Raw genomic sequence first — 23,343 nt, 5'->3', positions numbered from 1 at the left:
TGACTACGAAAAAGCTTTTGATAGCATTGAGATACAGGCAGTCATCACAGCCCTCAAACAGCAAGTCGTCCATCCTGGATACATCCAGATAAAAATACTATCTACAGCAAGGGCGCTTCAACAATCCGCCTCCACAAGGACAGTGAAAAGATATCTATCCAACGAGGGGTGCGACAAGGTGATACCATTTCACCTAAACTGTTTAATGCGGCACTTCAAGAAATTATACGTCACCTGGACTGGGAAAGTAAGGGCATCAGCATAAACGGAGACAACCTAAGTCACCTTCGCTTCGCAGATAACATAGTCATAATAACAGACAATGCTAACGATCTAAGTGAAATGATCAATGACCTGAACCAGAAAAGTAACCAAGTGGTACCAAAGATTAACATGAAAAAGACAGAAGTCATATTAAACCAGTTCGTCACAGAACAGCTGGTCATTGATAATGTGAGGACCACAGACAACACGAAAGTATGTTGACTCGGTCTAAAGTGTTTTTTCAATGACGTCCATAGCGGGTGAACGGTAATGGTAGTGTCAATTGACTACCGAATCTGAAGTATCATGTTCTCAATTCTCTAAATCGTTCCCGCAACCATCCATTGTTGTTATTGTCACCTTGCCTTATCTTTGTAAGAGAAGAGCCAGGATTAGGTAAATGCGCAATACTACCATATTTGTCTCTACAACATTGGGTATTAAAATCAACTAAGGTTTGCTTGTGATGTGCGTACGACGCGTCCCACGTACATCACATCATGTCGCGACAGTGCAATATTCTGCAGGAAGGGGAGGGTTTGGCTGGGAAGTGTGTACTTAAGAAATAAAGGGTAATGCACTACCCTTTACACCTAAATAAAGTGTCCCGAGGCATTAAATATAAATAATGTGCGAGGCACAGCCGAACCCAATTACTAAATGTTCATACTTTGATTTGGGCAGGTAACATTGTCCTATATGCATACTACAATGTTCTTTTAGATTAGTTAGGACCTTGGCAAGTTGGACACTTTTATTATCATTGATTATGTTTTGCCATTAAATGTTGAGCTTGTGTAACACTTTATGAATAAATCCAGATGTGTTGTTAACTCTTTAATCATCCGTGGTTGTTGCTGTCCTTGTCCTGCCATCATGAGAAGAGCCAGGAGCAGGCACACTGCCACAATACTGATTTGCCATTAAAGCGCCCAATTATGGCAAATTTGGGTGCTTTTTGGGTGCTTTTTCTTGAAAATTGGTATACTGATGGGTAGCAAAAACAGCAAAAAGTAGGTATAGAGAAAGTCAGCATCCGAAAGTCTGCGTGGCACACCCCGTACAAAATTTTTCGAAGAACCCCCCCCGGGGTAAATGGCAACGTTTGCTTCTGATGTACGCAGGGGATTCGATAGTGCGCTGGGGTGCGTGTATATGTGTGGTTTGGGAGGGGAGGGGCAGTGCCGCCGACAAGGGTGGTTAAGGGGTGCGTTACTCCCGGGCCCGGGGTCCTGGGGGGCCGTGCCCGTAAAAATAAATAAAACATACATAAATGGGCTCATAAAAGCAAAGACGACACCTCAGGGGCCCCGTGCGTTCATTTTACCCCCGGGCCCGTAATAGCTCTCGGCGGCACTGGAAAGGGGTAGGTGTAGGTGGCCGGGGTGAGTGCGTATGTGGGTTCACTTGCCCTTTGACGATTTAAGAAAGAGTATTATATATTTCCTAATGGATCATGATATATTTGCCTCCCAGGTCGTTAAACTCATGCAAACAACATATTAAATATAGGAAAGAGTCAGGACAAATTGAAGTTGTCACTAAAACTCTCCTTCTCCTTGACATTTGATGCCCTTACACGTCCGGCACTTGATCCACTTCATGACTGCTATACTTCAACAACTGCAGCCAAGCTTGTGTCTAGTGTTATACAAATGAATTGAATGGATGAAGTACCCAAAGCTATCAACAGCTACTTTCGGCTATATTTATAAAAACAATACGCACGTGACCCATGGGCACGACTTACCAAGGCCAGCAAGCATGACCAAATCCTCATGCCATTGACACGGATAGGAACTGTTGGGATAAATGTCATCCAATTTAAGTATTAATTGAATTACAAAATTATTACACATGGGGGATTCCGAATTTAAAATTTCTTATCATAAACAACATTTTGAAAGTATTTGCCAACGGAAAAAATATTTATCGACGGAAACGTTTACAATAAAATCACAAAGTTAAATAAAATAGACAGTTTTCCTGCACAGGCTAGTGTTGTTTACCGCCTTTGCATTCAAATGTACAGGAAGACCACCCGCTGTGTCGAAGGTGACTTCCAGACTTCCTATCTACAACTTGTTATGGCAGCGCGGAGTTGGTCACGTGCGTATTTATAAGTATTTATAAATATAGTCGAAGAATACTGATCAAAAAGGAATCAAACGAGCTGTTGAATTAATGGCCTTTGTTTTATTTTTTTATTAGGCTATATAATTATATACAGAGCATAGATATAAAGGTACAATAAAAGTGCGATTTTAAGAATTATCCACATGTGAAAATACTAAATTTTATTACCGAGAACATTATGTTCTGAATAGTTCACAAAATGACTAACCAGCTAAAAAGAGTAAACGTTGTAACAATCACGATTATTACCTGTTCCATATCGTTTGCCGTTAATGTAATTTGCCAAATTAAGATGAACAAGATGTCGATTGGTTCTCTACGCATACGACGTGTAATTCAATCTACCGTATTGTTGATGCGCCTGTATTGTATTTCGTTGTAATTGGCTAATTTGCAAAGGTCAATAAAATAATATTGATAAAATATTTGTAAAACAGAATTTTTTTTATAATTATTTTAACGTACTATTCAGATTCAGAATAATGTTAATGAATTTTGTGAAAATGACAAGACAGAATTTTGCCCCGTCCTATAATTATAGAAAATTGAAATGTAAAATAAAAAAACAACAGATATGAGCCAGGATCAGGAAAATGTACATTTACTACGTTAGCACAGGTTTGTTGCGTAGACTAAGTGGTCAGCGACAACCTGTAAAGTGTGCTGAGGCTTGTGGATCAACGTCTAGGCGTTGTGCCTGTGCGTAGCGCACTAAATCACTGCGCTTTTTTTGTTATTTTTCTGTTTCCAGTCCAAATTAATTTGTTTCTTGTTACGTCAAAAATTAAAGATTGATTATGTGTGTGTGTGGGGGGGGGGGGGTAGGGGGTAGGGGCATGCCCCATTCGGCCATTGTCTCATTGCATCGCCCGTATGTGCGCACACTGAGTATCTGCAGGGGTCTGCATAATAAAACTATTGAAGGTTTCCTAGCAACCAAGCACTGAAAAGCACAGTTTCACCGTTTTTGAAGCAACCCCTTGAAGCAACCCGATTTCAACCAAAATGTGGTTTAGATATTACTCCCCGCGTATTTCTTCTTACGTATGCTTCGGGGGTTTTTTTAGATAAAAAAATAAAAATTATTCAATTGTACAAAAGTACAATGGGTGTTTCATGTCTTAAATCATGCACCACCTTCGGACAACGTTGCCAACAACATTCCCGAGCCTTTTTAGAGCGTTTTATTTAAAAGGCGCCCCAAGAATGTGTGCCAAAAATGGTTTCCCCTCATTCGTACGCCAAAATTCCTTGCCCCCCCCCCCTTTTACCCTCCCGCCAGGGCTCAAAATTATTGCACAGTCCCCTACAAAACTATAGTCGGCATAATTATTTGAAACATGTTTTATTTATGCTTGCACATTTAAACATAATGTGAAAAATCTAACAATCTAACAAATCATCAAAAAAAAAATGATTTAACATTTTTGTAAGAGATAAGGGCTGTTAAACCATGTAAACATTATGATACTCTTGTAAGTTGTAAGTAAGTTGTGAAAAGTGACAAAAAATGGCATTTTATTCAATGTTTGAAACTTGAAAATTTGAAAAAATGAACATGCTGAATGGTGCGTATCGCTGATACTATTTTTAACAGTATTATCAGTATACGTATACATAAACCATGGAAAAAAGAGATATGAGGCAAGTCAGGCAACTACAACGATCTCATTCACTTTGCCCATGGAAGAAAGAAATACTATGGCGATAACTGGGTCAACTATACCTGTGAATGTGGTGCTTCGTTTCAAATCGACCGTGTAAGAGAGTTGTTAAGGTGTTTTGCCTATCATAGTGCTGTATACATCACATGGATAAGAAACGGAATAGGACCCCAGGGAGGTTCTTGAATTATTTTGTGGCTCAAACTGCCGAACTCTTACCCATTTACCCATTCAATTTTACCAAATACAGGGATCCACTATTTTTTTGGACCGATTTTGCATTTTGTATGGTACTAAAAGAATCATGAGATCACTGGAACCTTTTCAAAGGAGACCCACGGGCACGGGGGGGAACACTCCAACTTTGGAGGTGACACGTATGTAGGAGCTTGTAGGGCTGTTAAGACCCCCTTTTTAAGAGTCGCTGTCACCCAAAGACCCCATGTTTTTTTACGAACATGTTCTGTCACCCGAAGACCCCCTATTTTTCCATTTGATATGTCACCCAAAGACCCTTAAAAGTTCAATTTTAATAGCAACTTTCATTTATCACTGATTTTGTCACTTATTTTGAAAAAAGAAAAGAAATTTGAAGCCATTTAGAACTAGAAATTCGATTTTCGAGGATTCTGTGGCGCTGTTTTAGCTCTCAACCAAAGATTCCATTTAAAAAAAGGTCATGTTCTCACCCAATGACCCCATATTTTATACATTTTGCTCTCACCGAATGCCCCTTAGTGCGCAAGTGCCAGCCCTACACCTATATCCATTTCAAATTGAAGTGCTCTAAATCTAACAAATCATCACAAAAAAATGATTTGACATTTTTGTAAGAGATAAGGGCTGTTAAACCATGTAAACGCATGGTACTCTTGTAAGTTGTAAGTAAGTTGTGAAAAGTGACAAAAAATGGCATTTTATTCAAAGTTTGAAACTTTGTTCGCACGGACACTTGTAAAAAAATGAACATGCTGAATGGTGCGTATCGCTGATACTATTTTTTAACAGCATACGTACATAAACCATGGAAGAAAGAGATATGAGGCAAGTCAGGCAACTACAACGATCTCATTCACTTTGCCCATGGAAGAAAGAAATACACTAATAACTGGGTCAACTATACCTGTGAATGTGGTGCATTCATACTGCAGTTACTGTCCGATTTCCTATACACAATACACAGTGCTCTCACCATTGACGCGCGACCTTTACAAATAGTGTATGTTATTAAGTATATATGCATTTGCCTAGTTAACATCACTGTGTGAAAAATAACCAGCCAATATTAAAAGTATTCTCCAAACTTCTAGCAAATATATTTCTCTAACATGACCTAAAATTACAGCTAGGTTAGATGTTCAGAAGTAGTCGCACTTTCGTAAAATATGAGTGAGGGCAAGGCATAGCTAGCTCATAGCTAGCCAACTCCCCGTCTTAATTGAATGGAGATTTGACATTTGACTATATTGGTAACGGACCGATCAGTTCTGAAGGATGCCACAAAAAAACGGTACAAGCTACATTTAAAGTATTCTAGGAAATTCTAGAAAATATAGTTTTGTAACATGTCCTAATTTTTTAGCTAATTTAGGTGTTTGGAAATAGTCGCACTTTTGTGTTTTAGGAAGGATATGTAAACGACAGATAACACCAAAAAATATGAAGAAATTATTTCCAAACCGTGTTTAGTCAACAATCATTATGTTGCTCATTTTCAAGAATGCTGCTTAACAAAAAGCAGACCATTGTCTCATTTCGTGAACAAAGGTCCACATACCATTGTTTCCTTGCGTTTCCTTTATAATCGGTTACCCAACTGAAGCTATAATACCAGCTTTATTGCGATATCGCACATGTAAAACAGACACATGTGCACAACCAGAGAAGATCTGATTTAATCAGTTGAGCTGTTTTCAATGAGTGTTATCCTGGTTTAATAGCTTTTAATGGGGTTTAAGTCCTGCTAAGGTCGTGATGAATTCTACTGTAGACATGACTGCATCATGTTTTGTTTCAATCGACCGTGTAAGAGAGTTGTTTAGGTGTTTTGCCTATGCTATACATCACATAAAGTATTGTCAGTCAACGTTGAAGAAGATAATTACTCTTAACTGATCAGTAGCGCAGATGAAGATGTATAAGAAACGGAATAGGACCCCAGGGAGGTTCTTGAATTATTTTGTGGCTCAAACTGCCGAACTCTTACCCATTTACCCATTCAATTTTACCAAATACAAGGATCCACAATTTTTTTTACCGAATTTGCATTTTGTAAGGCACTAAAAGAATCATGAGATCGCTGGAACCTTTTCAAAGGAGACCCACGGGCACGGGGGGGGCACTCAACTTTGGAGGTGACACGTATATGTAGGGCTGTTAAGACCCCCTTTTCCAGAGTCGCTGTCACCCAAAGACCCCATATTTTTTACGAACATGTTCTGTCACCCGAAGACCCCCTATTTTTCCATTTGATATGTCACCCAAAGACCCTTAAAAGTTCAATTATAATAGCAACTTTCATTTATCACTGATTTTGTCACTTATTTTGAAAAAAGAAAAGAAATTTGAAGCCATTTAGAACTACAAATTCGATTTTCGAGGTTTCTGTGGCGCTGTTTTAGCTCTCACACAAAGATTCCATTTTAAAAAGGTCATGTTCTCACCCATGACCCCATATTTTATACATTTTGCTCTCACCGAATGCCCCTTAGTGCACAAGTGCCAGCCCTACACCTATAGGCCCTATTCATTTCAAATTGAAGTGCTCTAAATCTAACAAATCATCAAAAAATGATTTGACATTTTTGTAAGAGATAAGGGCTGTTAAACCATGTAAACGTATATGGTACTAAGTTGTAAGTAAGTTGTGCATGATGCAGTCATGTCTACAGTAGAATTCACCTCGACCTTTGCAGGACTTAAACCCCATTAAAAGCTATTAAACCAAGATAACACTCATTGAAACAGCTCAACTGATTAAATTGGATCTTCTCTGGCTGTGCACAAGTGTCTGTTTATATGTGCGATATAGCAATGAGCTGCTATAATACAGCTTCAGTTGGGTAACCGATTATAAAGGAAACGTAAGGAAACAATGGTAGTGGAGCTTTGTTCACGAAATGAGACAATGCCTGCTTTTTGTTAACCAGCATTCTTGAAAATGAGTAACATAATGATTGTTGACTTAACACGGTTTGGAAATAATTTCTTCATATTTTTGGTGTTATCTGTCGTTTACATATCCTTCCTAAAACACAAAATAAGAAACTCATCATGATGATTGCCAGAGAATAATTAAAATGCAGCTTTTACCGTTTTTTTTGTGGCATCCTTCAGAAGTGAGCGGTCCGATACCAATATTTTCGGTCAAATCTCCATTCAATTAACACGGGGAGTTGGCTAGCTATGCCTTGCCCTCACTCATATTTTACAAAAGTGCGACCATTTCTGAACATCTAACCTAGCTGTAATTTTAGGTCATGTTAGAGAAATATATTTGCTAGAAGTTTGGAGAATAAATTAAATATTGGCTGGTTATTTTTCACACAGTGATGTTAACTAGTCAAGTGCCCATTCTTCCAACATACATCATTTGTAGAGGTCACGCGTCAATGGTGAGAGCACTGTGTATTGTGTATAGGAAAACGGACAGTAACTGTAGTATGGAAAAGTCAAGTGACAAAAAATGGCATTTTATTCAATGTTTGAAACTTTGTTCGTATGGACACTTGTAAAAAAATGAACATGTATGGTGCGTATCGCTGATACTATTTTTAACAGTATACGTACATAAACCAGCATGGAAGAAAGAGATATGAGGCAAATCAGGCAACGATCTCATTCACTTTGCCCATAGAAGAAAGAGATACAGTACTATGGCGATCAACTATACCTGTGAATGTGGTGCTTCGTTTCAATTGACCGTGTAAGAGAGTTGTTAAGGTGTTTTGCCTATATGCTATACATCACATAAAGTATTATCAGTCAACGTGGAAGAAGATAATTACTCTTAACTGATCAGCAGCGCAGATGAAGATGTATAAGAAATGGAATAGGACCCCAGGGAGGTTCTTCAATTATTTTGTGGTTCGAGCTGCCGAACTCTTACCCATTTACCCATTCAATTGTACCAAATTGATACAGGGAGCCACTTTTTTTTTTTTTTTCTGGCACTCCAGTGGCACTCGATTCAATAATGTTTAGCGACCTCTATTGACCACATATTGCAATATCGACTAAAGTTTCTTTAGGTCCTGGGAATGGGTCAAGGACGCACTTATTCAATAAAATCAGTCATTCTTGTTCCGCTATTCACGCGTGAATACTGACTGTCCCTGTCAATGTGGATGTGGACTGTGTATGTGGACTAAATAAATATTTGGAGGTTATTCGTGGCGTGTCGTCGCCCTAATGTGTCCAAGTGTAAGTAACATTTTAATAACGTTTTCATTTCAAATGGTGTTGGATGAAACTTTAGCTGGTTACACTAATAGTGTGTTCAAGTAGCTTGCCAACCTCGCGATGTATCATATAAACGCTAGCTGCTTTTTATTTTTGGTACCCATGCTATGTGGGCCTACGCAACAGGTACCACAGCTTTACCATTATAGTACCAGCGTGAAAGGTCATCGTCCCCTGGCAGCATCGTCCAGTATTTCTATGAATGGGATACAAATTACAACTAGTGGCAAATGGTGGTCATAGACCACAAACCTAGCTGGGCGTGTTGGTGTTGTGGAGGTATCTGACCCCTGCAAAATGTTCCAAAAATGTTCCCCTGGTTATGAGGTTTGTTGTCACCGAGTTTGAGTCCCGTACTCCTTACAGATGTCCAGATAATGAAATTCTAAGATTTGGCCCCAGGTGACCTTTGACCTGACCCCTGCAAAGTGTTCCAAAATGTTCCCCTTGGCATTAAGCCCCGGAGCCCGTACAGATGTCCAGAAAATGCATTTCTAAAATTTGACTTCTGCATGACCTTTGACCTGACCCCTGCAAAATGTTCCCCTGGTCATGAGATTTGTTGTCACTGAGTTTGAGCCCCATACTTCTTACAGATGTCCAGAAAATAAAATTAAAAGGTTTGGCCCCAGATAACCTTTGACCTGACCCCGGCAAAATTTTCCAAAATGTTCCCTTGGTTATTAAGTTTGTTGTCAGCGAGTTTGAACCTCGTACCCCTTACAGATGTCCAGAAAATGCATTTCTAAAATTTGACCTCTGCATGACCTTTGACCTGATGCCTGCAAAATGTTCCCCTGGTCATGAGATTTGTTGTCACTGAGTTTAAGCCCCATACCCCTTATAGATGTCCAGATAATGCAATTGCAAGATTTTACCCCCTCAATGACCTTTGACCCCAATTCTGTGTGCAAGTGATGGGCGCTGGGTAAAGCCGATGCACATGTGTAAGTGACGTCATTGTGCTATGTAATATGGGGCAGAAGAAGCATTTTGAAGGTATTTGGTTATATACCAAAAATGCCCCTTTAATGACCTTTGATCCCAATTCTGTTTGCAACCTATGGGCACTGGATATAGCCGATACATATGTGCAAGTTACGTAATTGTAGGGTGTAACATGTAGGAGGAGAAGCATTTTGAAGTTTGTTGCCAGAAGAAGAAGAAGAAGAAGAAGAAAGAAAGAAGAATCGGATAGCAAAACAGTACCTAGCTCGGGGGGTTGAAAACCCCCAGCTAGGTAAGTACATGTACTAGGACCATTAATACCGTACCGGGCTTGCTGTGTATTTATAAAATGCCAACAAATTATAGGCATATCCAGTGAAAACGTATCGGCGAGGCAATGTTTTGTTTTTTGTGGTCGATAACTAGGAATTTCGAACCCTATCATATAAATTATTGTTATTGTAGCTTGTTAGCAGATCCAGATAGGCCTATTATTAAATACTCAATTGTAAATATATGATACTGTCTGTCGTCAGGTCTCAGTTTATATTAATAATCGATGTAGGCCTATAACATGCAATTCATGCAACCAATTTTTTTAAATGACTTGCCTTTGCGTCTGGTTCGCTACATCAAGAACATCAACACACCAGAATTGCAGAAAGTGTGGGAGGTGGCGGCTAATAATAATATCTAAATTAAATTCGAGGGCAATACCGGTATATTTGCATTTGTTTTAGAGTGACCCGAGACTCATGGAACCGCGCATCAGTAAGTCCAGTAACAAAATTTTAATACATTTCCTAAAATAGACGTAGGCCTATAGTTCCAGTCAAGGCTGCACTGTAAACCTTCAAATCATTCACATTCAAATTACATAGGCCGTCTTCCTGTTTGTTTAATATGATAGATGTACTTGCAATATACTGAAACATTAACATTAGGGTCAGTATGATCATGAAGACTATCGCATTAATGCTTTATAATCCGACAGTCATGATAATAACATAAGCTAGGTCTTTTCCTGGTCGAAATCGGTCACATTAATTCTATAAGTCAGCTTCATGATGAGCCTTCATCATGCATACAAGTTACAGTGTTTGAAACAATAGCTTTAAAAGTATTTCGAACACCTAAAAATGATCCAAACAAAATCTGAAACTGATTTGACAGTCTCCTGCATACAGTTTAATAATTTTTGTTACGTAATGTTATTGTTACGCACACAATCTTCCAAAATGATATTTCGCGGAATTGAATATTAATTGCATATATAAATCATCAACTACCGGTACAATATTGCGTTTGAAGGTATAGGGAAGGCCGTATCTAGGATTCGCAATTGTTTTGCAGCATATACCATAATTATTTTTATTACGCCAAGATTAGCTTATCATGTGCAAGGTTCATCGTATAAATGATAGTAAATAAATACTTTGTCCGCAATATTACCTATACGTGTCATTTGTGGTGTACAAATTATATTATCTAAATAGAATAGATAATTATATAATTACGGATGATTGAATCGCGTTTTAATTTTTTTAGGTAGCAATATTAACTTATTGGTTGAAACAGGTGCTGAAACGTAAAGGACTCGTACTTAATTATATGCGTGAAACAAGATTGATGAGTATTTGTCAGACGGTGTATTTTTCATAATTAAAAAGGATTGAACTATAATTGGTATGATAAATAGGGTCCCTAGTATATTTTGAACAGCTCTCCTAATTTAGGCATTATGCTTATAGGCCAAAATTAATGTCATATAAAAATTAGTTCGTTTTGCGTCCACTTCCCTTCACACTTTCTGGGATTAGTCTGATTATTGGGTTTTTTTTTAATTTCCATATTTAATATCAAGTTTTTAATGTTAATACTGATAAAGAAGTTAATTATAGTTTGATCAGCTCGTAATCGGCTGGAATTGTGAGGCTTTTACCATGCCGAAAAGTAGACCCATGTTATATGAGTGATGATATGGTTGACCTGTCTGGTCTATTGTGATTTTCATGTAAAAATCAATATATTATTGAAAAATAACACTTTGATGTTTTGCAAAAGTTCATTCTACAAATCATATACTTTGAAAACTTGATTGATTTATTGTTGTTAAGGAGTTATGTATATGCTTTACAAAAGTGTTTTTTGTTTCAGCCCTCTTTACAACATAACTCAAGAACCACAGGGCCTACAAAAGTTTTATATATGTGACATTTGAACTACCAAATCACAAGAGTTTAAAATAGTTGCTAACCTCAAAAGTCAAAGAAAATAGACAACGTAAAATACATTAAAATATATTAAAATGTATTAAAATACATGAATAATTTGTTATTCTTCTAGCAAGATGTCACAATATTCTAGAAATTATTCCTCGATGTTAGGCCCGCCGATGGTGAGCTGAATCAGTTTCAAGTGTTTTGGTGGAACTCATAAGTTGTTTCAATAAATGATGAAAGTCTATATTTACACGAATCGATAATGGGGATCGAAACCAGTTCCCAACAAGAAAAGAGGGATTGTAAGATATCAAATACAGTTCAAGTTTTGCGAACTTCGTGTCATACAATTAGTTAACTCGTGAGATGGGTTGGGAGGGGATGGGGTCATATAATTTGTTAACTCAAGATGGGGTCATAAAACCAGTGACTTAGCTCCCTTCCGATCTTCTAAAATGACAGGATTCTAAACAACTTCAACATCCGTGCTTCCAAAGTGCTACATGATATGCCTTAGTGGTTCGCCATGATGAAGCATCAGTTGTCATAGATACATCACAACCACCAAGAGTTCATTAGTCAATGTATTGATGACTTGCAAAAGTAATCATTGGATCCAGACATTAGACTCAACAAAATTATTGCAAATTCTTTTGGTGGCAATTTGGCAACTCTTATAGATTGGATGTGTTCACTACAGTATTTAATGCATTGTTTAGAGATCGGTTGAGATGTGTTGTAAGTTTGTGAACAATTTTTGGTTAAATTGTGGCTTACATTTAGGCCTACACTGCCAAAACTTGGGTTAAAATTTTCAACCAACAGGATTACCAGGTGAACCACACAAATGTTGGTTAAATTTTTAACCAACAAGTTTAAACTTTTTGACCCATGTCATCAGAAGTTTAAACTTGTTGGTTAAAAATTTTAACCAACAATTAGGCCCCCTTATGTGGTTTACCTGGTACTCCTGTTGGTTAAAAATTTTAACCCACGTTTTGGCTGTGTACATTCAAATGTGAAACATGTAGACCTGTAAAATCCATCCTCCATAGGACATCACATACAAAAAATCCGAATATTGTGTTGAGAAATTATATTACATGTAGGCCCTATAGTTACAAATGTTTGAATCTTACTAAAAAATCAGAAACTTATATAGCAAAAGTAGTGATCCGCCCATACTTTTATTTTAGACAATTGTGAAATTTAATTTATACACCATCCCTGCTATATAAAGAATATAATCCAACACACTGTCTCGCGATATGACTTTTTCTTTACTACATGGACGATCTACTTTGCGATACATTTTAATACAATGGAAATATAAAACCATTTAAATGAACATTAAAGAGTAAAGAACGTGACAAAACATAACAATCAAACTTGGGACTTGTGTTTCAGGGTCTCAATGCATGATGTCAGCTCATGGTATAGCATGCGTGTATATGCATTAAAATGACCAAGTCAAGTCGGCCAAAAAGTGACAAAGAGCAAATTCATTTTTATAGCTAGGGATACAGGGAGCCCATTCAGTGATCCCATTCAGTGATCCCAGCGCAAGCATTAAAAAATTAAAATTGTTTATAAATTGCTTAAAAGTGAAGGATAAGTCATTCAAATTGTCATTTTGTATTTTTGAAATGACAAATTTGGCAAAAAACGAAGAAAACAGCAGTACTGACTAAGTTGAAGCCCCATTCAAATACATGTAGCATCTAAATTACAGATGCGTGTAAAATGTCTTATTCTGTCTTAAATACATGGCTTTCGGCAAGATTCGCAAATATCTCACAACAGAAGCAACTCAACTCATTGTTCATTCACTTGTTATATCTCGCTTGGACACATGTAATTCTCTTTTGTACGGTCTTCCACAATCTCAACTTCGTCGTCTGCAATTGGTTCAAAATACTGCCGCCCGCCTCATCACTCTCACAAAGAAACGGTCGCACATCACTCCAATACTCATTGACTTGCACTGGCTGCCTGTTGATCAGCGCATTGAATTTAAAATTCTTACTTTTGTTTTCAAATCACTGAATGATCTTGCACCGTCATATATCTCCGAGCTTCTGCACACTTACATACCTGGTCGCACTGGACTTCGTTCAGCCAATCTACATCTTCTTCAGGAACCAAGATCTAGCAATTCTTTTGGAGACCGTTCTTTTGTCATTTGTGCTCCTAAACTCTGGAACAATCTACCAACTCACATTAAAAACTGTACTACTTTGGACTCTTTTAAATCTTCGTTAAAAACCCATCTTTTTAATATCGCTTTTGCTGATGACTTGTAGTGTAGAATGTTTTTCTTATTATGGTATTTTGTATATTTTCTGTATTATGCTATGTTCACCATGTTCCCTTTGTGTTCATTTTCCTGTTGTTGCGCAGTGAGCGGCTCTGTCGGATACTTGCGCATTATAAGTTTTCATTATTATTATTTCGGCTGAACCACTCGCAGGCTATGTTAGCACATCTATGACAATGACAAAGGTAGCAAAATCTGAATTTTGATGATTTTTACGATCGTCCGGATGAGCAAATCACTGAATGGGCCTTTAAGTCAAGTATCGTCGATGGATATAGGAAACTATAATATACGGTCCACAACTTATAAGTCCCCCCCCAATACTTTTTAGAATAAGTCAAAAAATATCTTACAAAATGTAAAAATGTAACAAGATGTATAATAGCCCTAATTGTTTTACACATGGACCAATTTATAGCGTCACACGTCATTGCGTTCAGTCACAATGGTTAATTGTACTTCGTACTTCACCTAGTCTGGCCACTTTTAAATCTAATCAGAAAACCCATTTATTTCCAAACAAAGTTTTTTATTTTTAATTAAGTTGTACATTTTATTGTAGCCTAAGATGTAGTGTAAGTTGTACTTTAAGATCATTGTAAAGCGCTTTGTGCATACTTATGCTAAGGCGCTATATAAATTCCGTTTATTATTATTATTATTTATAATTGTGTTAGAAAAGAGGCCGTTTTAAAAGTTACACCTGAGTCCATAGCGGTCAGGTTTTCTTTAACAAACACATGAATAGACCTGACCTACTGTATTGTTTGAGAGCTGACTCCTATGGACTCAGATGCAACTTTTAACACTGTTTAAAACGGTATCTTTTTTACATAATGAACCATTGTGACTGAACACAATGACGTGTGACGCTATATAATTTGCTCCATCAAATAGGGTTATACATATCTTTTTACATTTTTACATTTTGTAAAATATTTTGTGACTTATTCTAAAAAGTATTAGGGGGAGGGGACTTACAAGTTTTGGACCCTATACTTTGATCAGCTCGTAATCGACGGGCCTTATAACATATCAACATATTTTATTTTGAGAATTTTCTTGTGAGGTGAACTAAAAAGAGAGGAGAGTAAGATATCAAGACGTTCGGAGAGGTGAAAGAGAAGACGAGTGAAAAGATACATGTCCTTTCAGACATCCAAACTACCAAGCAAGACATACATCTCATATACAACACGAACTCATTACATTTCGGTAGCAGAGGTATAAAGATGATTTTGTAGACAATGATAGTGTTCAAATATTGAGTTTAAGTATTATTAATGTGTACATGCACACTGGTTAAGTAAATGTCATACAATATTACTCTGCTCTAGTTTAAACTAGACTTTGTTGAACAATATGCCACTGTACCTATATTATGTAAGACTGTTTGTTTACGTGATATACTGTATGAAACAAGCACATCGGCCGAATTTTTCCGGGAAAAAGGGGGGGGGGTGCTTTGGGGAGAAAATGGATTAAGGGGGTGTGGTTAAAAATCATAAAATTGCCGCGAAACTTACATTTGGTGGTCAAAACTACACAAAAATCACCATAAAAATTACATTTACACCCATTAATCAAATACATTGAACGAAGTGATGATTCTATTCATATATATCAAATATCCATGTGTCAAGTATTCTGCACACTAAATGTGAAGTTTCTACTCCAATTAGTTTCAAAGAAATAGCTTGTTAAAATTTTTAGGTAAATTTCATTTTAAAATCCCCGAAAATCTTGATCGTTGCCGTGGAAACGGAAAATAACGCGCGGGTTACAAATTTGACAACATAGGCATTTTTATACCATGAGGGGAAGCCTTCTTGCATACATTTGTAACGTTTTTAAGTGAACATGATACCATGTAAAATGTAAAGTTTTGATTTTAGAATTATTTAATGACTTGAAACTATATGAACTTGACCCTGAAGTTGAACCCATTTTCTATTGTTTGCATGTTGTATGAAACGAATCATGTAATAGCAACCAACGGTGCCTTTATCATCACTTGGTGAGTGAGTAGTGAGTGACAGCTATTATCAACACTTGATGAGTATAATGTGACCACAGATCCTGAAAATAAATATTTCCAGGATCTGTGGATGTGACCTACCGTACACGACGAATGAGCCGTAAATGTCCTAAATTGTATTCTGAGTTTCAGTGTATAATGTGCATGAAGGTCGTATTCATAGGTACCTCAAGTTTGTGCGACATATATATATATATATCTCATATAGCGCAGTCAATCAATAATCCTATTGCTTCTACCTTATATGTCTATAGAATTCATAATAGCTCTGGTCTTTGTTTTAAAGCTTAAGATATATATTTTCTAAACACGAAATAAAACAAAATTGACCGGGGAGGAATTTACAGCTCATTCGTGGTATACGGTCACATGATATAGTGACTTATTTTGGCAGCCGGCGCCAGAAGTAGTTCCAGTGGTGATCATTGAGTCATAAGAGGGATTTTCTTTAACCATCATCAAACTCATTAAATGCTGATAAAGGCAACAGTGGGTGCTGAAACGTACACAAGCAAGTGCAATATCTGAATCAGATAATAGACGAACTTTGTCAACTGAGTTTGCTATTATACGGTCCGATCCTGATGAATCCTTTTAACCATTAATTTGTTGTTCTCTTCTACAAGTTCTCCATTATATATCATAGATATGAAGTCCAAATATAACATTTTTGAGGGGATAAATTCAAAGGCGTGGATCACTTACCCACTTAGTCGTAATCAGGTCAGAGGCTTTTCTCAAATAATTAAGAGAAACGATACTAGACCCGCAATGTGACCAAACAATATTAAGATCTTTTTTTTCCGCGAATTTGTTTCGCGAAATTCATTGACATGATTCTTCATTATGTAGTGTCGAACTTGGCAGTGATTAGAACCTATTTTTGGTCTGTTAAACTGCTAATTTCAGACAACATTTTCGGAACAATATCTATATGATGCCGTATTAGAGATTATGTGCGTGACAAGTATAGAATTTATAAAACTTTAAATTGGAATTTATTGAAATAATTTTTGATAAGAGAAGTAAGCATGGTAAGACCGTTCTGATTCTCAGACATTTCATTGCGCGCGCACTTCTGAGGACCTTTGTAACCATTTCAGAAGGTGTCACTATGAATGATATTAAGGGATCTGATATTAACGTTTTAGGTACGTTTTCACGTATTTTTTGTTGGAGCTGAGAAGGACATTCTTCGTATTCAGAATGCAATTCGATATGTCTGATGTGCTCTTATGTCCCACAAAAAAAAATACTGTACTGTCCCAACGTTCATACCCCAGCCCTTAAGGCTATTACACCATTTTCTATATACACTATGGAATGCTCCATATATGTTTAAATATGCGAGATTGCAAAGAAAGTACTACAACTGTAAAACAGCACAGATATTGGAACATTTATTTACCTATGAAAACAGTCATCCCTTTTCTACTGCCTCCTATGCACCTCGCTCGCATCCCTCAATACTTGAAGATGGCTCACTTTGTCTTTTTAGACGGCCGTTGAAGTGCGTCATCTGGGGACCTGTTTTGAAGAAACTGAAAGCGTGAAAGAAAGTGAAGTAGTCAACACGGAATACGCTGTTGTCGCTCTTTCATTATACCTTGTCTCACTGTCTTACAGATGTGAAGAAATCATTATCAACTAAGTCCAATGGGGGAACTAGAAAGCAATGCCTGTGAAGGGATAAATAAAAGCTAAGCTTGAAAGTGATGCGGAACTTACTTGTAAGAGCTAGCAAGTTGTATAAGCATGCATGCGCCATTTATACGTGCCCGTAGCAATTACCGATAATCGCGCCAAAAATCATGAACCCCCCCCCCCCAAAAAAAAGCATTTTATTATATGAATATCTTTCGCAAATTGTTCATAAGTCCAAATTTAGTAGATTTACAGCATGCACGGTGTTTAACATGCTTTTCGCGTTGCATATTGGGGTACGTTTACACAACCCACGATACAATGATTAAATCATATCTGCTGACTAGAAGAGGAAACGGGGATTTCCCTTGAGGTCTTGAAAGTTATGATTGGCAATATACAGAACCCATAACATTGACATGATCCAACAGATATGACACATGAAGAGCTTGATTGACGAGACGATGTAATTCTGGCATTCGCTATTCTATAGTCTTTGTTTTGAAATTTTACTTCATCGCTGCTGCAGTTAACCAGGATTATTAACCATTCCGCACCAACGAAGATTTCGGTCATAATTTCCCTGTTTTGAATCATGGAAGTACTAGTAGTACTTGAAGCACTTATCATGCAGGTATTTATTTGCCGTATATTTTACATGTTTTATGTACTTTTTCCGGGGGTGGGTATGAATCTCGCAATTGTATTCCATTATGTGACGCCCCTCTTCTCTTTTGTCACACGACAGCTCAGTACATTTTCGTGAATTATTAAATAGGAGTGGCGACATACAATCTTCATTGAGGTCTTCATGGTTTTTTTTATCTTAATCTGTGCAATATTACTAATATTTTGAAGCCGCATTTTCAAATCTATATTTTCAGAGATGATCGTTTTACATTATAACCGTATAAAAATGTCAAGGGTTAAAATAGCATTATATAAAGTTAAGTTGAACTGAAATAGTTTTGAGGTAGTGACATGTTTGGGACACGAGGACACGCTCTTCAAGATGCTTAGAGCTGTATGTGTCACAGATGTGGTTGTGTTTAATCTGCAAATCGATTGTTATTGTTTTATTGTCCAATTCTTAAACGATTATGTTGTATAAATATCCGAGTGTACATACATAACAACATGCATCCTTTTCTCGCATAGAATTAATATCCCTTATATAATAGTACGTGAACATGGTGAAGATGGCTCACAGGTAAAACACTTTAACATTTAAAAGACGGCTGTTGAAGTGCGTCCTCTGGGGACCTGTTTTAAGAAACTGAAAGCGTGAAAGAAAGTGAAGTAGTCAACACGGAATACGCTGTTGTCGCTCTTTCATTTATGTATTGTCTCATAGATGGGGAAAATTATTATGGACTCATCCAAGGGGAAAACTAGAAAGCAATACCTGTGACACTTAGTGGGGAAGGCAGAAGTTGAGCTTGTGAAGCTTGAAAGGGATGTGAAAATTGCTTGCAAGTTGACCGTGACTGCATGTTCGAAGGTTCACTTAACCAGCACCGCCCGTACATGTAGCTTAATACCCCCGGGGGGACTTCCATAACAGATATGCATCATGTGCCTCGGGATAGACCCCCCATTTCAAACCGTCTGGTACCCAATGACCCCCTTTTTTGTGTTATTGGCCTACCTAATACCCAATGACCCCCCCACCCCTTAAAAAAATTCAGGTACTCAATGACCCCCCTTTCTATTTCCTGCTACCCAGTGCCCCCCCACCCTTTTATTCCCAAAGTTAGGAAATAATGGGATTTTTCAAATTCAATCATCCAGTTAATTGATTCAAGCTCCCAAGGTGGCAAGTTTCTTTTTGGCAGTTTTGGCACTTACGGTGTACTCAATTCAATGACACCTTTTTGGCAATCGTGTACCCAATGACCGCAATTTTACAGTTTGTTGCCCCAATGGCCCCTTTATTTAAAGTTTCAACCGTACCCGAATGACCCCATTTTCATTCAGGTTGTGTGTACTGAATGACCCCATATTTGTGTAATTGTACATTTGACCTGAAAGCCCCCTACTTTTAACATGGTCGAGGCACATCCCTGCCATTTCAGATAGGGGCTTAATACCGATATAATCTAAGCTTGCTTTAGCGCTAATCCGGTTTAAAATGTGTGTGTATGTTGGGGGGGGGGTAGGCAAAAATTGTCAAAAAATGGCTGAAAAGAACAAAAAATGGGTCATTTTGCCGAAAGGTGGTTGGACACGTCCCCCCGGGATATGTAACTACGCAAAAAAAAACTATCATGCAGCATCGTTGTTATAAAGTTGCAAGAATAGAACAAAATAAGAATAAACAACGTAACAATGTATACCTTGATTATATTATATTCCATCTTTATTTTGAGTATCTGCCATTTCAATAAAGACGCCGGCCATGATTTAGTAAATCATGGTATCATTTATACCAGAGACGTTGCAAATATGTATAAACAAAACGTAAAAGACAAAGCAAGAGACGTTAAAAAACAATTTTACAGAAAACAGACAAACACATTATTTAAAAAGAAACACAACAACAGCAGCAACAACAACAAAGCAATGTAAACAAAAACAAAATAAATAGCATATTATGTTTTTTTTTTCATCGGTAACTTCAAAATTGGAAGTTTTATTTTAGTTCATCTTGTCAAAAGAGTGATTGCTCATTCATTGGCGGATTAGAAGATTTTCCGTCTCGTCGAAGTTGCCAGGAAAAATGTTGAACTGTGCACATTAGGCCCCGTATCCATAGGCTGTTCCCTTGTGGCGTGTGCCCTTGTTCCGTGTTCACTTGTTCCCATGTGACCTGCCACACAGACAACCTATGGATACGGCCACTAAGCAAAACAAAGGTTCGTTGTCTGTGTGGCAGGTCACATGGGAACAAGTGAACACGGAACAAGGATTGGACTAAGTGGGATTGGACCAAGTGGGATTGGACCAAGTGGGAATAGCCCGTGACATATACTGTGATTTCACTGATTTGGTTGTAATTTTGTCCGCTCGAAGTGTTAGAAAATTACTATTTAATTCCCTGATGAACTGATGATTTTAATGTTGTCAATGATCATAATGATTAATTTCGTCTAATACTGCTTGTGTTTCAACTTTACTTTGTTACTCTGGTATGAATACGATTGTGTGCTAATTTGAGTAAGTATGTGTTAGCATATTATTAAGGGAACTGGAATGAGCATTTTGAGCGTTTCGACAGCATTTTTGTGGGACGTGAGAGCACATCAGACCTATCGAATTGCATTCTGAATACGAAGAATGTCTTTCTGATATCAAATAATTTTCATTTTATGAAATTCACGATATAATACAAATTTTATGACAAATTATTAAAATTTGATATTTTTCACATTTTGGAGATATAACAGTCCTCGAAGTAAATTTTATAAATTTAATGATATAGTCTTAAAGTGTATGTAGCTGGGAGGAAAAGCCGACGATCAATTGAAAATTTTGACCTTTTATATTGAAGATATGGATTTTTTCCCAAAAAGACCTAATTTTTTGTGTGTTTTGGGAAAAAATCCATACCTTCAATACGAAAGGTCAAAATGTTCGTGCCTAAGTGGGACATGGCCCTAGTGGGACATGGCCTAAGTGGGACATGGACCTAGTGGGACATGGACCTAGTGGGACATGGCCTAAGTGGGACATGGCCCTAGTGGGGACCTAGTGGGACATGGCCTAAGTGGGACATGGCCTAAGTGGGACATGGCCCTAGTGGGAATGACCTAAGTGGGACATGGCTAAGTGGGACATGGACTAAGTGGGACATGGCCCAGATGGGACATGGACTAAGTGAGATTGGACTAACTGGGTCTGGACAGAGGGGGATTTGGACCAAATGGGATTGGACTAAGTGGGATTGGACCAAATGGGATTGGACCAAGTGGGAATAGCCCGTGACATATACTGTGATTTCACTGATTTGGTTGTAATTTTGTCCGCTCGAAGTGTTAGAAAATTACTATTTAATTCCCTGATGAACTGATGATTTTAATGTTGTCAATGACAATGTTGGGAAAAAACATCGATATTTTTCAATATTGAAATATCGCAACACCTTATATTTAGACTGGACATGATCATCATAATGATTAATTTCGTCTAATACTGCTTGTGTTTCAACTTTACTTTGTTACTCTGGTATGAATACGATTGTGTGCTAATTTGAGTAAGTATGTATTAGCATATTATTAAGGGAACTGGAATGAGCATTTTGAGCGTTTCGACAGCATTTTTTGTGGGACGTGAGAGCACATCAGACCTATCGAATTGCATTCTGAATACGAAGAATGTCTTTCTGATATCAAATAATTTTCATTTTATGAAATTCACGATATAATACAAATTTTATGACAAATTATTAAAATTTGATATTTTCACATTTTGGAGATATAACAGTCCTCGAAGTAAATTTTATAAATTTAATGATATAGTCTTAAAGTGTATGTAGCTGGGAGGAAAAGCCGACGATCAATTGAAAATTTTGACCTTTTATATTGAAGATATGGATTTTTTTCCCAAAAAGACCTAATTTTTTTGTGTGTTTTGGGAAAAAAATCCATACCTTCAATACGAAAGGTCAAAATGTTCGTGCCCAAGTGGGACATGGCCCTAGTGGGACATGGCCTAAGTGGGACATGGACCTAGTGGGACATGGACCTAGTGGGACATGGCCTAAGTGGGACATGGCCCTAGTGGGATATGGACCTAGTGGGACATGGCCTAAGTGGGACATGGCCTAAGTGGGACATGGCCCTAGTGGGAATGACCTAAGTGGGACATGGCTAAGTGGGACATGGACTAAGTGGGACATGGCCCAGATGGGACATGGACTAAGTGAGATTGGACTAACTGGGTCTGGACAGAGGGGATTTGGACCAAATGGGATTGGACTAAGTGGGATTGGACCAAATGGGATTGGACCAAGTGGGAATAGCCCGTGACATATACTGTGATTTCACTGATTTGGTTGTAATTTTGTCCGCTCGAAGTGTTAGAAAATTACTATTTAATTCCCTGATGAACTGATGATTTTAATGTTGTCAATGACAATGTTGGGAAAAAACATCGATATTTTTCAATATTGAAATATCGCAACACCTTATATTTAGACTGGACATGATCATCATAATGATTAATTTCGTCTAATACTGCTTGTGTTTCAACTTTACTTTGTTACTCTGGTATGAATACGATTGTGTGCTAATTTGAGTAAGTATGTATTAGCATATTATTAAGGGAACTGGAATGAGCATTTTGAGCGTTTCGACAGCATTTTTGTGGGACGTGAGAGCACATCAGACCTATCGAATTGCATTCTGAATACGAAGAATGTCTTTCTGATATCAAATAATTTTCATTTTATGAAATTCACGATATAATACAAATTTTATGACAAATTATTAAAATTTGATATTTTTCACATTTTGGAGATATAACAGTCCTCGAAGTAAATTTTATAAATTTAATGATATAGTCTTAAAGTGTATGTAGCTGGGAGGAAAAGCCGACGATCAATTGAAAATTTTGACCTTTTATATTGAAGATATGGATTTTTTCCCAAAAAGACCTAATTTTTTGTGTGTTTTGGGAAAAAAATCCATACCTTCAATACGAAAGGTCAAA

The 23,343-nt window shown here is 37.4% G+C and overlaps 1 protein-coding gene across 7 annotated transcripts in view; it reads left to right on the top strand.

Annotated features, from left to right (window-relative positions):
- Window positions 1–23,343, top strand: part of LOC140158510 (cGMP-dependent protein kinase 1-like) — a 168,912-nt gene that overhangs the window by 39,165 nt on the left and 106,404 nt on the right. For 5 of the 7 annotated variants that reach the window (XM_072181625.1, XM_072181624.1, XM_072181623.1 and 2 more), the window contains exon 1: window positions 8,340–8,486. The exons of 1 other annotated variant lie outside the window; for it this stretch is intronic. The gene's annotated coding sequence lies outside the window, so the exon portion shown is untranslated. Of the gene's footprint in view, window positions 1–8,333; window positions 8,487–23,343 lie in introns of those variants that run through there. One more of the 7 variants, XM_072181620.1, reaches the window with a different exon arrangement.

The sequence above is a fragment of the Amphiura filiformis genome, chromosome 8 (genome assembly GCF_039555335.1).
Source record: "Amphiura filiformis chromosome 8, Afil_fr2py, whole genome shotgun sequence".
NCBI lineage: Eukaryota > Metazoa > Echinodermata > Ophiuroidea > Amphilepidida > Amphiuridae > Amphiura > Amphiura filiformis.
Note: the sequence above shows the minus strand (reverse complement) of the source record. Positions and strands in the feature narration are given on the sequence as shown.